The 20,755-nt window shown below is 46.1% G+C and overlaps 1 long non-coding RNA gene across 1 annotated transcript; it reads left to right on the top strand.

Moving 5' to 3' along the window:
* Window positions 1–1,861: 1,861 nt before the first annotated feature.
* LOC308605368 lies at window positions 1,862–20,194 on the top strand. The gene is made up of 3 exons (XR_014013684.1): window positions 1,862–2,088; window positions 5,074–5,203; window positions 16,878–20,194. It is a non-coding gene; the product is annotated as an uncharacterized lncRNA (long non-coding RNA).
* The last annotated feature ends 561 nt before the right edge of the window (window positions 20,195–20,755 follow it).

Raw genomic sequence — 20,755 nt, 5'->3', positions numbered from 1 at the left:
TCCCTAATAGTCTCACTCCCCACCCTTGCTCTGATTTTTCTCAGGGCATTAAACATTGTATTGCATTCCTCTGCCTTAGTCTTTTTGTTGCCTGGCACTGCAGGACTGCAATCTCCCTGCAGCTGCCCCAAGGTTTGGAATCTACCAGTGCCCTTACCGGCAACTAATATTTGTGTATAGTTTGTAGAGGAGGTCTAAATTCATATTTTACCATTTGTGTACTTCAGTGCTGCAGACCTTATTTATTTATTTGGCCACGCCACTCGGCATGTGGAATCTTAGTTCCCTAACCAGGGATCAAACCCGCACTCCCTGCATTGGAAGCGTGGAGTCTTAACCACTGGACTGCCAGGGAAGTCCCCAGACCATATTTATTTATTTATTTTAATTAATTAATTTATTTTTGGCTGCGTTGGGTCTTCGTTGCTGCACAAGCTTTCTCTGGTTGCAGTGAGCGGGGGCTACTCTTTTTTTTTTTTTTTTTTTTGCTGTATGTGGGCCTCTCACTTCCGTGGCCTCTCCCGCCGCGGAGCACAGGCTCCGGATGCACAAGCCCAACGGCCATGGCTCACGGGCCCAGCCGCTCCGCGGCATGTGGGATCTTCCCGGACCGGGGCACGAACCCGTGTCCCCCGCATCGGCAAGCGGACTCAACCACTGCACCACCAGGGAAGCCCGGTGGGGGGCAGGGGCTACTCCTGGTTGCGGTGCGCAGGCTTCTCATTGAGGTGGCTTCTCTTGTTGCGGAGCATGGGCTCTAGGTGCGCGGGCTTCAGTAGTTGTGGCACGTAGGCTCAGTAGTTGTGGCTCGCAGGCTCTAGAGCACCGGTAGTTGTGGCGCACGGGCTTAGTTGCTCCATGGCATGTGGGATCTTCGCGGACCAGGGCTCGAACCCATCTCCCCTGCATTGGCAGGCGGATTCTTAACCGCTGCGGCACCGGCGAAGTCCCTGTGTGTTTTTTTGTTGTTGTTGTTGTTGTTTTATGCGGTACGCCGGCCTTTCACTGCTGTGGCCTCTCCCGTTGCAGAGCACAGGCTCCAGACGCGCAGGCTCAGCGGCCATGGCTCACGGGCCCAGTCGCTCCGCGGCATGTGGCTTCCCGGACCGGGGCACGAACCCGTGTCCCCTGCATCGGCAGGCGGACTCTCAACCACAGCGCCAGCAGGGAAGCCCCCTTGTGTTTGTTTTTTACTGTAGATTTATATCTCAATTTGTTTCAGAACAATTACTTCAAACGTACATAGTTAATTTATTTTTGTCTATCTATGATCATTGCCGTATGATTGTTAAAGATAATTTCTTGAATTCCTAAACATGGTTGAATTTTTGTAATTTTGACGCTTGAATTGCATACGATAATTTTTATGAGCTTCCTATACCCGGGGACACAACTTTTGTGACTCTATGGAATGACAGGTGTAGCCTTTAGGGGCGTCTGAAAGAATTTGTTTAGCCTCTGAGAGCACGCTTGAGCTTCCCGGGAGTCCAAACTAATACGTTTCCAAACACCTGCGCGATCAGTTGCAGAAAGGGCTCCCCAGAAATCTGAGTATGGCCTTTTCAAGAAGGAGCGAAGTCCCTCCAATGCCCGGGAACCCAGACGCACCATTTCCCCCTCGCCCCCGGCAGCGGAGCTCTGCCTTTTTTTTTTTTTTTTTTTTTTTCTGCCTTCTTTACTAGAGGTCTGCAGGGAGAATCCTCACACGCGGCCTGTGGCTCTGCGGGAACTACATTACCCAGAACGCTCCACGACGGGCGGCAGCGCCACTCGGCCAATCAAAGTCTCATAAAAGGTGTGTTTCCGTATCAGGTGCAATTCATAAGGGGGGACTTCCGCTTTCCTTCCCGTGGCGGCCATTTTAACTGCTCTGAGTCAGTTCTGGCTCCGGACTGCTGGGTCTGGACCGACGTGACGGCCAACAAGATCCCAGAAGAGGCCTTGTTCCCCCAGGACAAAAGCAGATCTGAGGCTCGGCGACGCCGCCCCGATGCCCCGCGCCAGACCTGGGAGAGGGACTGCCGATCCGGGTCCCGCTCTGCCCACAGACCCCAGTGGCAGCGGTGGTGCTGAACGGACCCGCCTCAGGTAGATGCCTGTCCTCCGGGCCCTCACCGCCCTCACCCCAGCAGACACTAAAGCCCCCAGTGTGGGGCGCCTGCTCTCGTGCTCCCAGCCCAGGACCCGGTGTCCAGGTTGGTGAGGCGGCCGTGGGTGTGATGCCAAAAGCTTGGCCTCTGTGCACAGGTGCCGAATCGAATCTCGGAGACAGTTTTCGGTGAAGCAGAAAATAATAGTTTTATTGCTTTGCCAGGCAACGGGGGACACAGTGGGCTCGTGCCCCGAAAACCTCTTGTCCCAATCCCGGGGGAGTTTGGTGAGGAGTTTTATAGTAACAGTTGAAGAACGCGGTTGTTGATAAGGATCAGGGTGTGAGCAGGGCTTGCATTCCTTTAATCTGGCCTCAGGTGGTCTCCTGATCTTCTCTGAAGAATGCTTCATCAAGTAGTTAGCATCTCTATTTGTTGGGGGTTTTAGTTCTGCAGTAGAGCTCAAGGATACTGTTATGCGTATCCCTTGACCTACAAACAAGAAACGCAAGACACAGAAAGGCTTCCGTACCCAGGAGCCCCTCAGGGTCCTGCTAGGTTTCTGGTGGGGCCCTGTTTCTGACAGTGTGGTGGCAAGTGGGGGAGGGTGACAGGCACAGGGCCACCTTATAAAAGGCGAACTGATCACTGAGGCTCAGAGATTAAGTAGCTATCCCAGACTTCAGGGCCAGGCAGGGGTACATGGAAGCCTGAGCCCATCAAACCCCTCCATAGACTCATCACTTGTTCCACATTTCCATGGCTGCTTATGGAACCAACACAGTCAAGTGGAAGGTGTCCCGTTCCCTCGCTGGGCCTGACGCTGTATCACATGTTCTCTGGATTGTGGTGTCTTGAGACTCTTAAGTGCTATTTCCCCAGTCCTTGAGTCCCACCTGGGGTGGTGGAAAAGGAATTGGGGAGGCTCTCAGAGACAGTATTGTCTGGCAGGTGGCCAAGGCTCCCAAGAAAAGACTGGACATGAGATGGCTGCAGAGTCATAGTAGCAATTGAAGTGAGATGATACTCAAGCCAGAACTGGTGCTTATTTACCACTCTCTGTACACACCAGGATTTTGTGAGGACTTTGGTGGAGCTTGTTCCTCTCTTTAAAAAAAACATTTATTTATTTATTTATTTATTTATTTATTTATTGGCTGAGTAGGGTCTTTGTTGCTGCACGCAGGCTTTCTCTAGTTGTGGCGAGCAGGGCCTGAGCGGGGGCTACTGTTCGTTGCAGTGCGCGGGCTTCTCAGTTGTGGTGGCTTCTCTTGTTGCAGAGCACGGGCTCTAGGCGTGCGGGTTTCAGTAGTTGCAGCATGCGGGCTCAGTAGTTGTGGCTCACGGGCTCTAGAGCACAGGCTCAGTAGTTGTGGCACACGGGCTTAGTTGCTCCGCGGCATGTGGGATCTTCCCGGACCAAGGATCGAACCCGTGTCCCCTGCTTTGGCAGGCGGATTCTTAACCACTGTGCCACCAGGGAAGCCCATGGAGCTTGTTTTTCATTCAGCCTGGAGGATAAGGTCAAGAGCAAATGTAGTCATCTGTGAGAGTCACTAGGCCTGGCGTAGGCCACCTGTGGGCTGTTCTTTGAACGAGGGGTAGGTGGACAGAGGAAGGTTGTGAGTGGTAGGGGGCAGCAGGTGAAGCACACAAGTGGAGGAGAGCCATGTGTGTCTGAAATACACGTGTGGTTCTGTGTGACTAAGTCAGAGGCAAGGAACTGAGCCAGGCAGGGAGATCTTCATAGAAAGTTTTGGGGCTGTGACTGCTAGTGGAAGCCATGGGATGTCTGGCATCATACTGGATTGTGTTTAACTATGTCAAGCATAATCTGTATGTCATCTGCCAAATTGCAGCCTAGGCCCGTTATGGGTAGCCTTAGCATGGGTGGTAGAAACTGGGATGGCTCAAATGTCCTCAGTGCAAGTTGCCCTCCCCACTCCGCTCCTACCAGATACCCGCTTTTTAGCAAGGAGACCAGAGCAGTTCCTGTTCATCCCTTTGTAGCAGGTTTCAGTTCCTACCAATCCATGGAATTTTGCACAAAGCCAATCACATCCTCCCATGGGAACCGAGGAACACTTCTCCCTCTTGATACTACAAAGCTTATGTCCCACAGCCCCCAGTGTACAGCCTCTCTTGTGGAGTACAACTTCCATATGGCCCTGTGTAGTGTGGTGTGTCCTCCTCTCTCGGGCTGTGAGTATATATGATTTATAAAGTGCTGTCTATCTCATATGTTCAGTGTCAAATGTCACATGTTTGGCTGTCTCCATAACTATACACTGGGAATTCCACCCTCAACAGTGGGGTGAAGAGGTGTTGATTAAGACACGAGTAATGTGGGGAGACCAAGGACATGCCTGTGGTGTGGGCCCTAAGGTGGTGGTGGCCATGGGCATGTGGCTGTGGAATCTAGGGATGTGAGGGATGTGCATTCTGAAGAGTGCTGTGAACTTAGGGAGTGTACCTGATGGTTCCAGGATCTGGTATTGAGACTTCGGTAATACCAGGGTAATATGAGCCGCTGGATCCTCTATGCCAGGCCTGTGGCTTAGGTACTGTTGACCTTCAACAACAAGGGGTTAGGAGCGCCAACGCTCTGCACACTCGACAATCTGCAGAAAGGTGTACAGTTAGGCCCTCTGTATCTGTAGTTCCACAACTGCTGATTCATCCTGCCTATACACAGATCATGAGTACTGTAATATTTATTTATTGAAAAAAATCCAAGTATGAGTGGACTCTTGCGGTTCAAACCTGTGTTGTTCAAGGGTCAACTGTATGTTTGTCCACCTGCCTCCTTGACCCAGTGATTAATGGGCACATGAAGACACAATGGCATCAGTGGTGCCAAGGCCTAGTTTCTCAAAACGCTGAGTTAAGGAGCTTGGGAGGAGGGTGGGCATGGAATAGATGTGTGGGGGAAGGGATTGTGACTCAGAAGTGGACGCTTTTGGTTCTTCTGTCGTCATCTTAGCAGGGCAATGTGACCTTTGAGGATGTGGCCATGTAATTCTCTTTGGAGGAATGGAATCTCCTTGACGAGCCTCACAGATGTCTGTACCAAGATGTGATACTGGAGAATTTGGCACTTGTAACCTCCCTGGGTAAGACCCTCAAACCTACCCCTGTGCCCAGAGATAGTCTCTGCCCAGGACCAGCTCTGTCCTCAAATGAGGACTGTGGGCACTGCTTCCTCATTTTCCTGAGTAGGTGCTGTGGTTGGTAGGACTGCCCTCTCCTCTCTTAGAGCAGGCCCAACACCTGCTTTCCTGAAGACTCCCAGGGAAGGATGCAGGGTCTGGAGTCTTGTACTCATCCTGAGTCCTACCTTACTTGCCTTCTCCCTGGCCAGGTGACTTTGTCCACATCCAAGGCACGTGTGTGACCCAGGTTTAACTTACTTTCTCTAGCTGACATTTCCTCATGCCTGCCTGTGCCAGCAGTTACCATCACTGACATAGTCACTACTTATGTGCATCATGTTCTGTTCTTGTAAGAGCGTCCCCCAAAGTTCCCTTTGTAATAGTTTTCTTTCCTGTGGGCTGTCAGTATTCCGGGCCAATCCTGAATGCCATCTGTGCTGTCTTGCCCTTAACACTTCATCACCCAGGTCCCATGTAGTTGCTCATCTTGGGGGTGGGGTGGAGAGCCCTTGGTGGTTCACAGAATGGAAATAAATTGTCGTAGTCAGTTCGTGCTGCTATAACAAACTAACATGGCTGGATGGTTAAACAAACATTTATTTCTCACTCTTCTGGAGTCTGGGAAGTTGAAGATCAAGGCACTGGCCTTGTGGAAAGAGCCTCCTCTTTTTCTACGAAAAGAATAAGTATGTACTGTCTACTGCCCTAGGATGGTTTGCCTCTCTCTGACAACTTCTCAGGATTTGGACAACATTCCATGAGGACATAAAACAAAAAAGTCCTCTCCTGGAGCCTCTGGTGAACAGTTGGGTCTTGCTTTACAGTGTGGTTCCATTCACAGCCTCCATCCTCCACCCAATTCTGCTTCTAAACATGGCCTCTCTCAGCAAAGAAGCCAAGCATAGATGATGGGAAAAATGGTTAATAACCAGGAAACTGGGTCTCACAGAGGAGAAGCAGCTTGTCCAAGGAACTATGGCCTCAACACCCACAAATCCCATTAGGGACTTCAGGGTTCCAAATCCTGCCTTATCACTTGCAACCTGGAGTGCTTAAATGAGTAACAGACCTCATTCTCCTTTAGATCTGTAGAGCACAGTGATTTTCACATTCTAGGAACTATATCCTGACACTGTAAATTTTTAAACCTGCAGTTTAGGAGACAGTTTAAAAGGTAGAAAGGGAGCTAAAGGGCAGAAATTATGATTACATAATACATTACATTAGTGTGTTGCTTAGTAGCTTACCTAACCCTTTTACCCACATGTTTATCCCTGTCTGTCTTAGTACATTCAGGCTGCTGTAACAAAATACCACAGACTGGGTAGCTTATAAACAACAGAAATTGATTTCTCACAGTTCTGTGGGCTGGAAAGTCCAAGATCAAGGCACCAGCATGAGGTTCTGGTGAGGGCCCTGTTACTTGTTCATAGCTGCCACCTTCTCTTTATGTCCTTATATGTTGGAAGGGGCTAGAGAGCATTCTGGGGTCTCATTTATAAGGGCACTAATCCCATTTATGATGGCCCCACCTTCATGAACCTAATAACCTGCCAAAGACCCCCACTTCCTAATACCATCACATTGAGGATTAGGATTTCAACATATGAATTTTGGGGGGACACAAGCATTCAATCTATAGCATTCTACCCCTGGCTCCCAAAATTCATGTCCTCTCACATACAAAATAAATTTATCCATTCCAATAGCCCCAAAAATCTTTTTTTCTTTTTTTTTTTTAACATCTTTATTGAAGTATAATTGCTTTACAATGTTGTGTTAGTTTCTACTGTACAAGAAAGTGAATCGGCTATATGTATGCATAAATGCCCATATCCTCTCCCTCTTGCATCTCCATCCCACCCTCCCTATCCCACCCCTCTAGGTGGTCACAAAGCACCGAGTTGATCTCCCTGTGCTATGCGGCTGCATCCCACTAGCTATCTGTTTTACATTTGGTAGTGTATATATGTCAAAACCACTCTCTCACATTGTCCCAGCTTACCCTACCCCCTCCCTGTGTCCTCAAGTCCATTCTCTATGTTTGCATCTTTATTCCTGTCCTGCCCCTAGGTTCTTCAGAAACTTTTTTTTTTTTTTTTAGGTTCCATACATATGTGTTAACATATGGTATTTGTTTCTCTATTTCTTTTCTTTGTGTGTGTTACACGGGCCTCTCACTGTTGTGGCCTTTCCCGTTGCGGAGCACAGGCTCCAGACGTGCAGGCTCAGCAGCCGTGGCTCACGGGCCCAGCCGCTCTGCGGCATGTGGGATCTTCCCGGACCGGGGCACGAACCCGCGTCCCCTGCATCGGCAGGTGGACTCTCAACCACTGCGCCACCAGGGAAGCCCTGTTTCTCTATTTCTGACTTACTTCCCTCTGTATGAGAGACTCTAGGTCCATCCACCTCACTACAAATAACAATTTCTTTTTATGGCTGAGTAATATTCCATTGTATATATGTGCCACATCTTTATCCATTCATCTGCTGATGGACACTTAGGTTGCTTCCATGTCCTGGCTATTGTAAATAGAGCTGCAGTGAACATTGTGGTACATGACTCTTTTTGAATTATGGTTTTCTCGGGGTATATGCCCAGTAGTGGGATTGCTGGGTCATATGGTAGTTCTATTTTTACTTTTTTAAGGAACCTCCATACTATCCCCCCTAGTGGCTGTATCAGTTTACATTCCCACCAACAGTGTGGGAGGGTTCCCTTTTCTCCACACCCTCTCCAGCATTTATTGTTTCTAGATTTTTTGATGATGGCCATTCTGACCAGTGTGAGGTGATACCTCATTGTAGTTTTGATTTGCATTTCTCTAATGATTAGTGATGTTGAGCATCCTTTCATGTGTTTGTTGGCCATCTGTATATGTTTTTTGGAGAAATGTCTATTTAGCTCTTCTGCCCATTTTTGGGTTGGGTTGTTTGTTTTTTTGCTATTGAGCTGCATGAGCTGCTTGTATATTTTGGAGATTAATCCTTTGTCAGTTGCTTCATTTGCAAATATTTTCTCCTGAGGGTTGTCTTTTCATCTTGTATATGGTTTCCTTTGCTGTGCAAAACCTTTTAAGTTTCATTAGGTCCCATTTGTTTATTTTTGTTTTTATTTCCATTACTCTAGGAGGTGGGTCAGAAAGGATCTTGCTGTGATTTATGTCATAGAGTGTTCTGCCTATGAGTTCCTCTAAGAGCTTTATAGTGTCTGGCCTTACATTTAGGTCTTTAATCCATTTTGAGTTTATTTTTGTGTATGGTGTTAGGAAGTGTTCTGATTTTATTCTTTTACATGTAGCTGTCCAGTTTTCCCAGCACCACTTATTGAAGAGGTTGTCTTTTCTCTATTGTACATTCTTGCCTCCTTTGTCAAAGATAAAGTGACCATATGTGTGTGGGTTTATCTCTGGGCTTTCTATCCTGTTCCACTGATCTATATTTCTGTTTTTGTGCCAGTACCATACAGTCTTGATTACTGTAGCTTTGTAGTATTGTCTAAAGTCAGGGAACCTGATTCCTCCAGCTCCATTTTTCTTTCTCAAGATTGCTTTGGCTATTCAGGGTCTTTTGTGTTTCCATACAAATTGTGAAATTTTTTGTTCTAGTTCTGTGAAAAATGCCATTGATAGTTCCATAGGAATTGCACTGAACTGTATATTGCTTTGGGTAGTATAGTCATTTTCACAATGTTGATTCTTCTAATCCAAGAACATGGTGTATCTCTCCATCTGTTTGTATCATCTTTAATTTCATCAGTGTCTTAATAGTTTTCTGCATATAGGTCTTTTGTCTCCTTAGGTAGGTATATTCCTTGGTATTTTATTCTTTTTGTTGCAGTGGTAAATGGGAGTGTTTCCTTAATTTCTCTTTTAGATTTTTCATCACTAGTGTATAGGAATGAAAGAGATTTCTGTGCATTAATTTTGTATCCTGCTACTCTACCAATTTCATTGATTAGCTCTAGTAGTTTTCTGGTAGCATCTTTAGGATTCTCTATGTATAGTATCATGTCATCTGCAAACAGTGACAGCTTTACTTCTTCATTTCCGATTTGGATTCCTTTTATTTCTTTTTCTTCTCTGATTGCTGTGGCTAAAACTTCCAAAACTATCTTGAATAGTAGTGAGAGTGGGCAACCTTGTCTTGTTCCTGATCTTAGAGGAAATGGTTTCAGTTTTTCACCATTGAGAACAATATTGGCTGTGGTTTTGTCATATATGGCCTTTATTATGTTGAGGAAGTTTCCCTCTATGCCTACTTTCTGGAGAGTTTTTATCTTAAATGGGTGTTGAATGTCGTCGAAAGCTTTTTCTTTATCCATTGAGATAATCATATGGTTTTTATTTTTCAATTTGTTAATACGGTGTATCACATTGATTGACTTGCGTATATTGAAGAATCCTTGCATTCCTGGGATAAACCCCACTTGATCGTGGTGTATGATCCTTTTTTTTTTTTTTTTTTTTGTGGTACGTGGGCCTCTCACTGTTGTGGCCTCTCCCGTTGTGCAGCTCAGGCTCCGGACGCGCAGGCTCGGTGGCCATGGCTCAAGAGCCCAGCCGCTCCGCGGCATGTGGTATCTTCCCGGACTGGGGCACGAACCAATGTCCCCTGCATCGGCAGGTGGACTCTAAACCACTGCGCCACCAGGGATGCCCAGTGTATGATCCTTTTAATGTGCTGTTGGATTCTGTTTGCTAGTATTTTGTTGAGGATTTTTGCATCTGTGTACATCAGTAATATTGGCCTGTAGTTTTCTTTTTTTGTGACATCTTTGTCTGGTTTTGGTATCAGGGGGATGGTGGCCTCGTAGAATGAGTTTGGGAGTGTTTCTCCCTCTGCTATATTTTGGAAGAGTGTGATAAGAATAGGTGTTAGCTTTTTGCTAAATGTTTTGATAGAATTTGCCTGTGAAGCCATCTGGTCCTGGGTTCTTGTTTGTTGGAAGATCTTTAATCACAGTTTCAATTTCAATGCTTGTGATTGGTTTGTTTATATTTTCTATTTCTTCCTGGTTCAGTCTCAGAAGGTTGTGCTTTTCTAAGAGTTTGTCCATTTCTTCCAGGTTGTCCATTTTATTGGCATAGAGTTGCTTGTAGTAATCTCTCATGATTCTTTCTATTTCTGCAGTGTCAGTTGTTACTTCTCCTTTTTCATTTCTAATTCTGTTGATTTGAGTCTTCTCCCTTTTTTTCTTGATGAGTCTGGCTAATGGTTTATCAATTTTGTTTATCTTCTCAAAGAACCAGCTTTTAGTTTTATTGGTCTTTGCTATTGTTTCCGTCATTTCTTTTTCATTTATTTCTGATCTGATCTTTATGATTTCTTTCCTTCTGCTAACTTTGTGCTTTTTGTTTTTTCTCTATTTGCTTTAGGTATAAGGTTAGGTTGTTTATTTGAGATTTTTCTTGTTTCTGATGTAGGATTTGTATTGCTATAAACTTCTCTCTTAGAACTGCTTTTGCTGCATCCCATAGATTTTGGGTCATCGTGTTTTGTTTTGTTTTTTTTTGCGGTACACTGGCTTCTCACTGCTGTGGCCTCTTCTGTTGCGGAGCACAGACTCCGGACGCGCAGGCCCAGCGGCAATGGCTCATGGGCCCAGACGCTCCGCGGCATGTGGGATCCTCCCAGGCCGTGGCACGAACCCGCGTTCCCCGCACTGGCAGGCGGACTGCCAACCACTGCGCCACCAGGGAAGCCCCGGGTCATCGTGTTTTAATTGTCATTTGTTTCTAAGTATTTTTTGATTTCCTATTTGATATCTTCAGTGATCTCTTGGTCATTTAGTAGCGTATTGTTTAGCCTCCATGTATTTGTGTTTTTTACAGCTCTTTTCCTGTAATTGATATCTTGTCTCATAGCATTGTGGTCGGAAAAAATACTTGATAAGATTTCAATTTTCTTAAATTTACCAAGGCTTGATTTGTGACTGAAGATATGGTCTCTCCTAGAAAATGTTCCATGGCCACTTGAGAAGAAAGTGTATTCTGTTGGTTTTGGATGGAATGTGCTACAAATATCAATTAAATCCATCTTGTTTAATGTGTCATTTAAAGCTTGTGTTTCCTTATTTATTTTCATTTTGGATGATCTGTCCATTGGTGAAAGTGGGGTGTTAAAGTCCCCTACTATTATTGTGTTAACTTTCGATTTCCCCCTTTATGGCTGCTAGCAGTTGCCTTATGTATTCAGGTGCTCCTGTGTTGGGTACATAAATATTTACAATTGTTATATCTTCTTCTTGGATTGATCCCTTGATCATTATGTAGTGTCCTTCTTTTGTCTCTTGTAATAGTCTTTATTTTAAAGTCTATTTTGTCTGATATGAGAACTGCTACTCCAGCTTTCTTTTGATTTCCATTTGCATGGAATATCTTTTTCCATCCCCTCACTTTCAGTCTGTATGTTTCCCTAGGTCTGAAGTGGGTCTCTTGTAGACAGCATATATACAGGTCTTGTTTTTGTATCCATTCAGCCAGTCTATGTCTTTTGGTTGGAGCATTTAATCCATTTACATTTAACGTAATTAGCAATATGTATGTTCCTATTATCATTTTCTTAATTGATTTTGGTTTGTTTTTGTAGGTCTTTTCCTTCTCTTGTGTTTCCTGCCTAGAGAAGTTCCTTTAGCATTTGGTAAAGCTGGTTTGGTGATGCTGAATTCTCTTAACTTTTGCTTGTCTGTAAAGGTTTTAATTTCTCCATCAAATCTGAATGAGATCCTTGCTGGGTAGAGTGGTCTTAGTTGTAGGTTTTTCCCTTTCATCACTTTAAATATGTCCTGCCACTCCCTTCTGGCTTGCAGAGTTTCAGCTGAAAGATCAGCTGTTAACCTTATGGGGATTCCCTTGTAAGTTATTTGTTGCTTTTCCCTTTATGCTTTTAATATTTTTTCTTTGTATTTAATTTTTGATAGTTTGATTAATATGTGTCTCGGAGTGTTTCTCCTGTATGGGACTCTCTGCGCTTCCTAGACTTGATTGACTATTTCCTTTCCCATGTTAGGGAAGTTTTCAACTATAATCTCCTCAAATATTTTCTCAGACCCTTTCTTTCTTTTTTTTTTTTTTTTGCGGTACGCGTGTCTCTCACTGTTGTGGTCTCTCCTGTTGCAGAGCACAGGCTCCGGATGCACAGGCTCAGCGGCCATGGCTCACGGGCCTAGCTGCTCAGCGGCATGTGGGATCGTCCCGGACCGGGCCACGAACCCGTGTCCGCTGCATCGGCAGGAGGACTCTCAACCACTGTGCCACCAGGGAAGCCCCAGACCCTTTCTTTTTCTCTTCTTCTGAGACCCCTATAATTCGAATGTTGGTGCATTTAATGTTGTCCCAGAGGTCTCTGAGACTGTTCTCAATCTTTTCATTCTTTTTTTCTTTGTTCTGCAGTAGTTATTTCCACTATTTTATCTTCCAGGTCACTTATCCGTTCTTCTGCCTCAGTTATTCTGCTATGGATTCCTTCTAGAGAATTTTTAATTTCAATTATCGTGTTGTTCATCACTGTTTGCTTACTCTTTAGTCCTTCTAGGTCCTTATTAAACATTTCTTGTATTTTCTCCATTCTATTTCCAAGATTTTGGATCATCTTTACTATCATTACTCTGAATTCTTTTTCAGGTAGACTGCTTATTTCCTCTTCATTTGTTTGGTCTGGTGGGTTTTTACCTTGCTCCTTCATCTGCTGCATATTTCTCTGATTTCTCATTTTTTTTAACTTACTATGTTTGGGGTCTCCTTTTTGCAGGCTGCAGGTTTGTAGTTCCTGTTTTTGGTGTCTGCCCCCAGTGGCTGTGGTTGGTTCAGTGGTTTGTGTAGGCTTCCTGGTGGAGGAGACTGGTGCCTGTGATCTGGTGAGTGAGGCTGGATCTTGTCTTTCTGATGGGCGAGACCTCGTCTGGTGGTGTTTTTTGGGGTGTCTGTGAACTTAGTATGATTTTAGGCAGCCTCTCTGCTAATGGGTGGGGTTGTGTTCCTGTCCTGCTAGTTGTTTGGCATGGGGTGTCCAGCACTGGAGCTTGCTGGTCGTTGAGTGGAGCTGGGTCTTAGCGGTGAGACAGAGATCTCTGTGAGAGCTGTTGCCGATTGATATTACGTGGGGCCGGGAGTTCTCTCGTGGTCCAATGTCCTGAACTCGGCTCTCCCACCTCAGAGGCTCAGGCCTGACACCAGGCTGGAGCACCAAGACCCTGTCAGCCACATGGCTTTCCTGGGCCTTGGTTTGCTCATTTTAGTTTTTGGTCGAGCTCCAGTTTACATTTGGTTTCGCACACCATCAAGATTCTGAATGTTTCCAGTTTTATTTCTCCAGTTCCTTCCTTCTGATGATTTTTCTAAAAGCTTACCCTTCAGGTTTATAGAATTCTCATTTTTTTCTTCTCAGTAATTCTGTGAGGTGGGTCCTGTTGGTCAAATTTTATAAAAGAATTCCTAAAGAGAATAAGTTGCTTGACTAGGATCACATAGCAAATAAGAATGCTAGGATCTCTTGATTCTTCTCAGTAACTTCTCTCTTCCCCCATGTTTCTCTTTGTATCCTGGCCCAGCCCTCTTCCACAACCTCTCCAGTGTAAATCTCAGCAAGGGTCTATTTCATCATAGTCTTTGTTCAGCTGGTTAACGGGCTTGGGCTCCTTTTAGCCCTATTGAAGACAGATACCGCATATACCGTTAATTTTCCACAAAGATTTCCAGAAACCTGACTCCCAGCCAGAAACCCAAACCCTGTGGGCAGAAAGGAAAAAAACAAAAAAAACCCAAACACCTACTACGCCACCATTTCCACCTTGCAGGGCCAGCAAACATGCCCCCAAAATCTTAACTAGTTCTAGCATCAACTCTAAATTCCAAAGTCTCATCTAAGTATCATTTATATCAGATATTGGTGAGACTTGAAATACAGTTTACCCTGCAACAGATCTCTCTCCAGCTGAGAACCTATATAACCAAACAAGTTATGTGCTTCCAAAATATAGTGGTGGGACAGGCATGAGGTAGACATTCCCATCCCAGAATGAAGCAATTCCCATTCTAAAGGGAAGGGAGAAAGGAGTGATAGGTACCGAGTAAGTCCAAAGCTTACTGGGGCAAATGTCTTTGGACCTTAAGCCTCAAGAGTAATCCTCTGTGGCTCACTGCTCTGTCCTCCAGGCCCACTGGGGAGCAGTCCTGCCTCTGCTGCTCTCCTGGATTGGGATCTCATGACGGTGGCTCTCAGACTGGTACTGTTAGCTGGTGGCTCTGTTGGTGTTGGGTCCAGGTGCTACAGCTCTGGGAATCCCTGGCCCCATGTGTCCGCCGAGCACACCACAGCTCTCTGCCGGGGCCCCACCATGAGGCACGGAGCAGGAACATTGTGGTGTGCCTGACCCAGATAGGTGGCCCCACTTATTGGAGTCATGTTGCTCTCCCTTGGCCCTTGCTCTCTGGGCCTGTGGTGGGGGTGGCAGCCGTGAGGGTCCCTGATCACCTTAAGGTGCATCTTTTTTTTTTTTTTTTTTGTGGTATGTGGGCCTCTCACCGTTGTGGCCTTTCCCGTTGTGGAGCACAGGCTCCGGATGTGCAGGCTCAGTGGCCGTGGCTCACTGGCCCAGCCGCTCCGCAGCACATGGGATCTTCCTGGACTGGGGCACGAACCCGCGTCCCCTGCATCGGCAGGCGGACTCCCAACCACTGCACCACCAGGGAAGCCCAAGGGGAATCACTTTTGAGATGGCAGATGAGGTTCCTGGGTCATATGCATGCTAATCTTATCAAAGTCTTAGTGTTCTTTTCTGAAAACACCTCATTCTTTTCAAAATGGATAGGCTGAGAATTTTTCAGATCTTTAAGTTCTGGTTCCTTTTTGGTTAACAATCCCGTCCTCAGGTCATCTCTCTAATTGTATCTTACTCTAAGCAGTCAGGAGGAACCAAGCCGCTCTGCAGCACTGTTTAGAAATTTTCTCAGCTAAATATCAAATGTCATTGCTCACACATTTTACCTTCTATAAAACACTAGAACATGAACAAAATTCAGCCAAGTTCTTTTCCACTTTATAAAAAGGATCTTCAGTGTTCCTCGTCTAATAACATGTTCCTCAATTCTTTCTGAGACTACATCAGAATAGAATAGCATTTACCATCCATATTTCTACGCACATTTTGTTCATGATTCATTATCATCTAAGAAGATGGAAGCTTTGTCTATAACTCCCCTCTTTTCTTCCTAAGCTCCTACCAGAATTGACAATATTGGCTTTTGCAAATATGCACCTCAAAACTCTTGGTAGCCTCTGACCATTACCCAGATCCAAAGCCACTTCTAATTTTTCAGGTTTTTCTTGCAAGCAGCATCCCACTTCTCAAACCAATTTCTGTTTTAGTCCAGTCAGGTTTCTATAACAAACTACCATAGGCTGGTACTTACACAACAAACATTTATGTCACAGGTCTGGAGGCTGGGCAGTCCTCAGTCAAGGCACTGGCAGTTTCAGTGTCTGGTGAGGCCCACTTCCTTGTTCATAAATGGTCTCCTTGTTGCTGTGTCCTCACGTGGCAGAAGGAGAATGAGAAGGCTTTCTGGGGTCACTTGTACAAGGGCACTAATCCCATTGGTGAGGGCTTCACCCTCATGACCTAACCACCTGCCAGAGTCCCCCACCTCTTACTACCATCACATTGAGGGTTAGGATTTCAACATGGTGTTTGCAGGGACATAAACATTTGAGTTTGTAGCATAAATCCAGCTACAGCAGTAGGGATTCCATGGGAGCCTAGCCCTGGGGGAGGCACGATGTCTGAGCTGTGCTCAGATCATACAGAAACCTATTCTGTTGGAGTATTATTTTGGTGCTGTTGACAAAGGCAGCCTAACGCCTTTCCTTTCCCATTTTTGACACTGCCAACTTGTCAGCTCTGCTATTTGTCACTTCTGCTCTTCCAGCTCAGGGCTGTTCACCACATCTGTGGGCTACACATATCACTCGCCATTCTCATTGCTCCACCTGTAGTACTCTCTGATATTGGCCTCTACATGTGCATCGTCACGTGCATACATATTCTTTCTTTCTTTATTAAAGATTTTTTTGATGTGGACCATTTTCAGAGTCTTTATTGAATTTGCTACAATATTGCTTCTGTTTTATGTTCTGGCCCTTTGGCCCCAAGGCATGTGGGATCCCAGCTCCCCGACCAGGGATCGAACCCATATCCCCCGCATTGGAATGCAGAGTCCCAACCACTGGACTGCCAGGGAAGTCCCACACACATATTCTTAAACAGTCATTGAACACCAGCTACTCTGTTGCAGTTGCATTTTCTTGGGCCTGAACACACTCTTCTACATAACACACCCATGTCAGCAGAAGACCAGATCTCCGGAGAGAATTGTTTCCAAAGGAAGGAGTTGGAGACCCTTTCCTCCCTGTGCTGCACCCAGTGGTGGTGTATTTAGCCTTGTGAGTCCTCCCCTGTTCTGTGATCTTTAGAGGCCCAGTTCTGCTAAGCAACCCATTCTCAACCTGTACCCAACTCTTTGGTTCCCAGAACAATCCCACTGATGGTTCCTGGGTTTGTCCCCCACACACTTTTCTACAGGTTACCCTTCTCACCAGAATCAACATGCACTTCACCAGCGTTTCTTTCTTTCAGGTTGTTGGTGTGGAGTGGAGGATAAGGAGGCATCTTCTGAGCACAGCATTTCTGTCAAAGTAATGCCACAGGATAGGACTCTCAAAGCAGGTCTGTCTCTCCAGAAGGCCCACCTCTGTGAGATGTGTGGCCCCATGTTGAGAGACAGTTTGCGCTTGGTTGAACACCAGGAAACACATCACAGGCAGAAACTGCACATGTGTGGGGCATGTGGAAAACAATTTCCTCTCACTGCAGACCTTTATCAGCTGCACAAGCAGCGTGTTGGAGAGAAATGCTTCAAAAGCAGCATGAGCAGAGCCTTGTTCTTGAAGAGCTGCTAATTCCATGTGTCAGGGAAGTCCTTTACCTGTAAGGAGGTTGGGAAGGACTTTCTGGCCAGCTCGGGACATTTTCAGCAACAGGCCGCTCACACCAGGGAGAAGTCAAAACAGCGGACTGGAGTGTGCAGTTGCCTTCCACAGTGTAAACAACCATTACAACCAGCCAGAGCGCATGAAAGCTCGCAGCCCCAAACACACCCTTGTTCCGCACCAGAGTCCTCAAGAGGGGAAGATCTTACAGGTGCCGTGAGTGTGGGAAATCCTTTAGAAAAAACTGTAGCCTCGGAGCATTTGAGAGTTCACACTAGTGAAAAGCCTTATGAGTGTGGGGAAGGTGGAAAATTATTTAGCAAGAAGTACAACCTTATGCATCGAAAAGTTCACCCTGCTGAAAAGCCATGTGAGTTCAGTGAACGAGGGGAATCTTTTAGCCAGAGCTCTTGCCTCATTAGACACCAGAGAATTCACACTGGAGAAAGGCCTTATGAGTGCAGTGAATGGAAAGTTCTTTACCTTCAACCCCAGTCTCCTAAATACCAGAATGTTCACAAGGAATAAAGGCCTTTGCATAATATAGGTAAGTCTGTTATGGACTGAATTGTGTCCCTCAAGATTCATATGTTCAAGCCCTAACAGCCAGTGTAACTATGTTTTTAGGTATGTCCTATAAGGAGATAACTAAGGACAAATGAGGTCATAAGAACGAGGTCCTAATCCAGTGTGACTTGTGTCCGTGGAAGAAGACAAGGCACCAGAAGGTGCTCACTTTCTCGCTGTATTCTCGAACAGAGGAAAGGCCATTTAATGACACACCAAGAAGGTGGTTGATTAGGAGTCAGAGAGGCCTCACCAGAAACCATTCCTGATGGCACCTCAGTCTTAGACTCCCAGCCTCTAGAAATAGGAGAATATACATTTCTATAAGCCACCCAGTCTGTGGTATTTTGTTGTGGCAGCCTGAAAAGAGACAAAGATGCAAAGAAGGTACCACGTTGTATTCTGTTTTTGCTGTACTGATAATAGTAGACGCAAATAACCTTGAGACTGTATAGAATAGTAAAGCATAGTGAAATAATTAGGAAGTTACAAATTTTAAGAGTTACCTTTGCTTTTAAAACAGCTTTACTGAAGTACAATCAGTTGTCATTCACGCTAGTCATGTTCTCTAATTCTCTGAATCAGTGAATATAGAGCCGTTGTTCCTAGGGGAAATCTGTGATTAGGTTCCTGAGAGCCTCTGGTCACCACGTTTTTGTCAACTGGTCAGTACATAACATGGTTTTCCATGTGTTTCTGTTTAAAAACAACTGATTTACTGTATACTGTTGATTCGTTAACACTGAAATCGTGGCCAACAGCACGATGATTCATGCTTGAACAATGCTTACCTAACATGTATTTTCTTTAAGCCACATTGTTTGGGCTTAGGAACTCTAGGCCGCCCACAAGCGCCAGTTTTGGAGGCCGTTTTGGACCACAAAACCACCAAGAAGAAGCATAAATGGGACACTAAATACATCATGGGAAGAATGCTTGTTTACAGTATGAGAGCCGCAAAGAGAAGGCAGAGCATCATCTTGTGTATCTCACATACACTGGGTGACTCGGATTTTTTGTGTCTCCACATGTCTATGAATAAGTGTAAAAATGTAAGTATTGATTTGGGGGGTTTCCAGTTTTGGCAGGTAGGCAAATTTACAAATACAGAATCCATGAACAATGAGGATTGACTAACTGTCTTCCCATAAATTGTGCATACTTAAAGATATACTCAGGCTGAAACTTGTGCTTTTTTACCATTTTATGGACTCACCAAGATTTTGTGAGGACTTTGGTGGAGTCTAGGATGTTTCATTCAGCCAGGTGCATATGATCAGGGGCAGATTCAGTCATTTGTGAGTCACCAGATCTGGGGTGGGTTATCAGTGGGGCTGGGCTTTGAATGATGGTTGGATGGACAGAGGAAGGGTGTGATTTCTGAGGGCACAGCAAGTGCAGAAAAAGCAGATAGGACCATGGGTAACTGCGATCCACACATGGTTCTCTGTGGCTGTGTCTGAGCCAAGGAGTTGAATGAGACCTGCATGGAGTGATTTGGGGCTGTGGTTGCTAACAAGAACCATGGGAAATCTGTAGTTGTACTGGATCCTCTCTGAATTTGTCAAGGATATTCTGGATGCTGTCTGCCAAGTTGTGTTGTAAGTTCTAAAATTAAGGCCAATAGGTATGCTGCCTTGACATCTGGTGAAACAAGGATGCCCTCAAATGGCCGTGGTGCAAGTTTCCCTCCACATGCTTCTCACAGGTAATGTCTCCTAACCTTACAACCCTTTTTATCAAAGGGAGCAGGCACAGTTCCTGCGTATCCCTTTGTAGTGAGTTTCAGTTCCCTACCAGCCTGCAGAGTCATTTAAACAAGCCAGTCATGTCCTCTTGCGGGAAGCAGGGCACCGTACCCTCTCGACCCCACAGAGACTGCATCCCACAGCCCTTGGTTGGTCACTCCGCCAGCGTGTGGCCTTCCCATGGCCTTGTGTGTTGTCTCCCACATGTTAATATGTGGTTAATAAATGGCTGTTGATTGCATCTGGCCAGTGTCAGGGGTCATGTGTTTGGCCACACCCTTAGGGTGGGAATTATACCCTCACAGTGGGGTTATGAGGAGGTGACTGAAATACGAGTAACAAGACGCCTACAGTAAGGGGCACTGATGCTGGTGGCCTTGGGCGTGGGGCTCTGAGGGATGTGCGTTCAGACAGGGAGCACATCTGATGGTCTAGGGCACTGCACTGGAAACCACATGACTGTGGCCACACCCAGGCAATAGCCTGTGGAGGTGGTACATCCTTCTGTGCTTGTCCCAGAGCTTAGCTGCTGATTGCCTATGTGCCTCCTGCTGCTGATGGCTTTGCCCAGTGATCAGTGGGCCCCTGAGGGGACAGGGGCACCAATGGTACCAGGGCCTGCCTTCTTCTCTGCGTTGGGGAGGTTGGAGGAGGGTGGGCCTATGGCAGACGTTGGGGTGGGTGGGTTGGTGGAGAATGGATCGTGGCTCCTTGAGAGTGGGGCTGTGTGTGGTTTCATCTGTCCCCATCATAGCAGGATGGCCTGACCTTTGAAGATGTGGCTGTGACCTTTTCCGGGGAGGAATGGGGTCTCCTTGACGAGTCTTGGAGACGCCTGTATCGTGATGTGAAGCTGGAGAACTTGGCACTTACAGCCTCCCTGGGTAAGAACCTCAGATCCACCCCTGTGTCCTTCCCCTTTCCCCAGTGGCAGCTCTGTCCTCTCATCAGGACCACGGATACTGCTTCCTTTTCCATTTCCCTGGGTTGGTGCTGTGGTTGCTTGGGATGATGTGTGAGCACTGCCTTCTGCTCTCCTTGAGCAGCCCAACACCTGCTTCCTGTGGTATCACGTGGAAGGTGTCAGAGGCAGAGGCTTTACAGTCACCTTAATGGACCCTCCCTGGTTTGGCCTTGCCCTGGCCAGGTAACTGTCCAGATCCAAGGCACCTGTGTGCACCAGGTTCTAGTATTTTCCTCTAGCTGACGT

Source organism: Mesoplodon bidens, assembly GCF_964165515.1.
Source record: "Mesoplodon bidens genome assembly, chromosome: 18".
Lineage (NCBI taxonomy): Eukaryota > Metazoa > Chordata > Mammalia > Artiodactyla > Ziphiidae > Mesoplodon > Mesoplodon bidens.
This window is presented reverse-complemented; position numbering and strand designations above follow the sequence as displayed.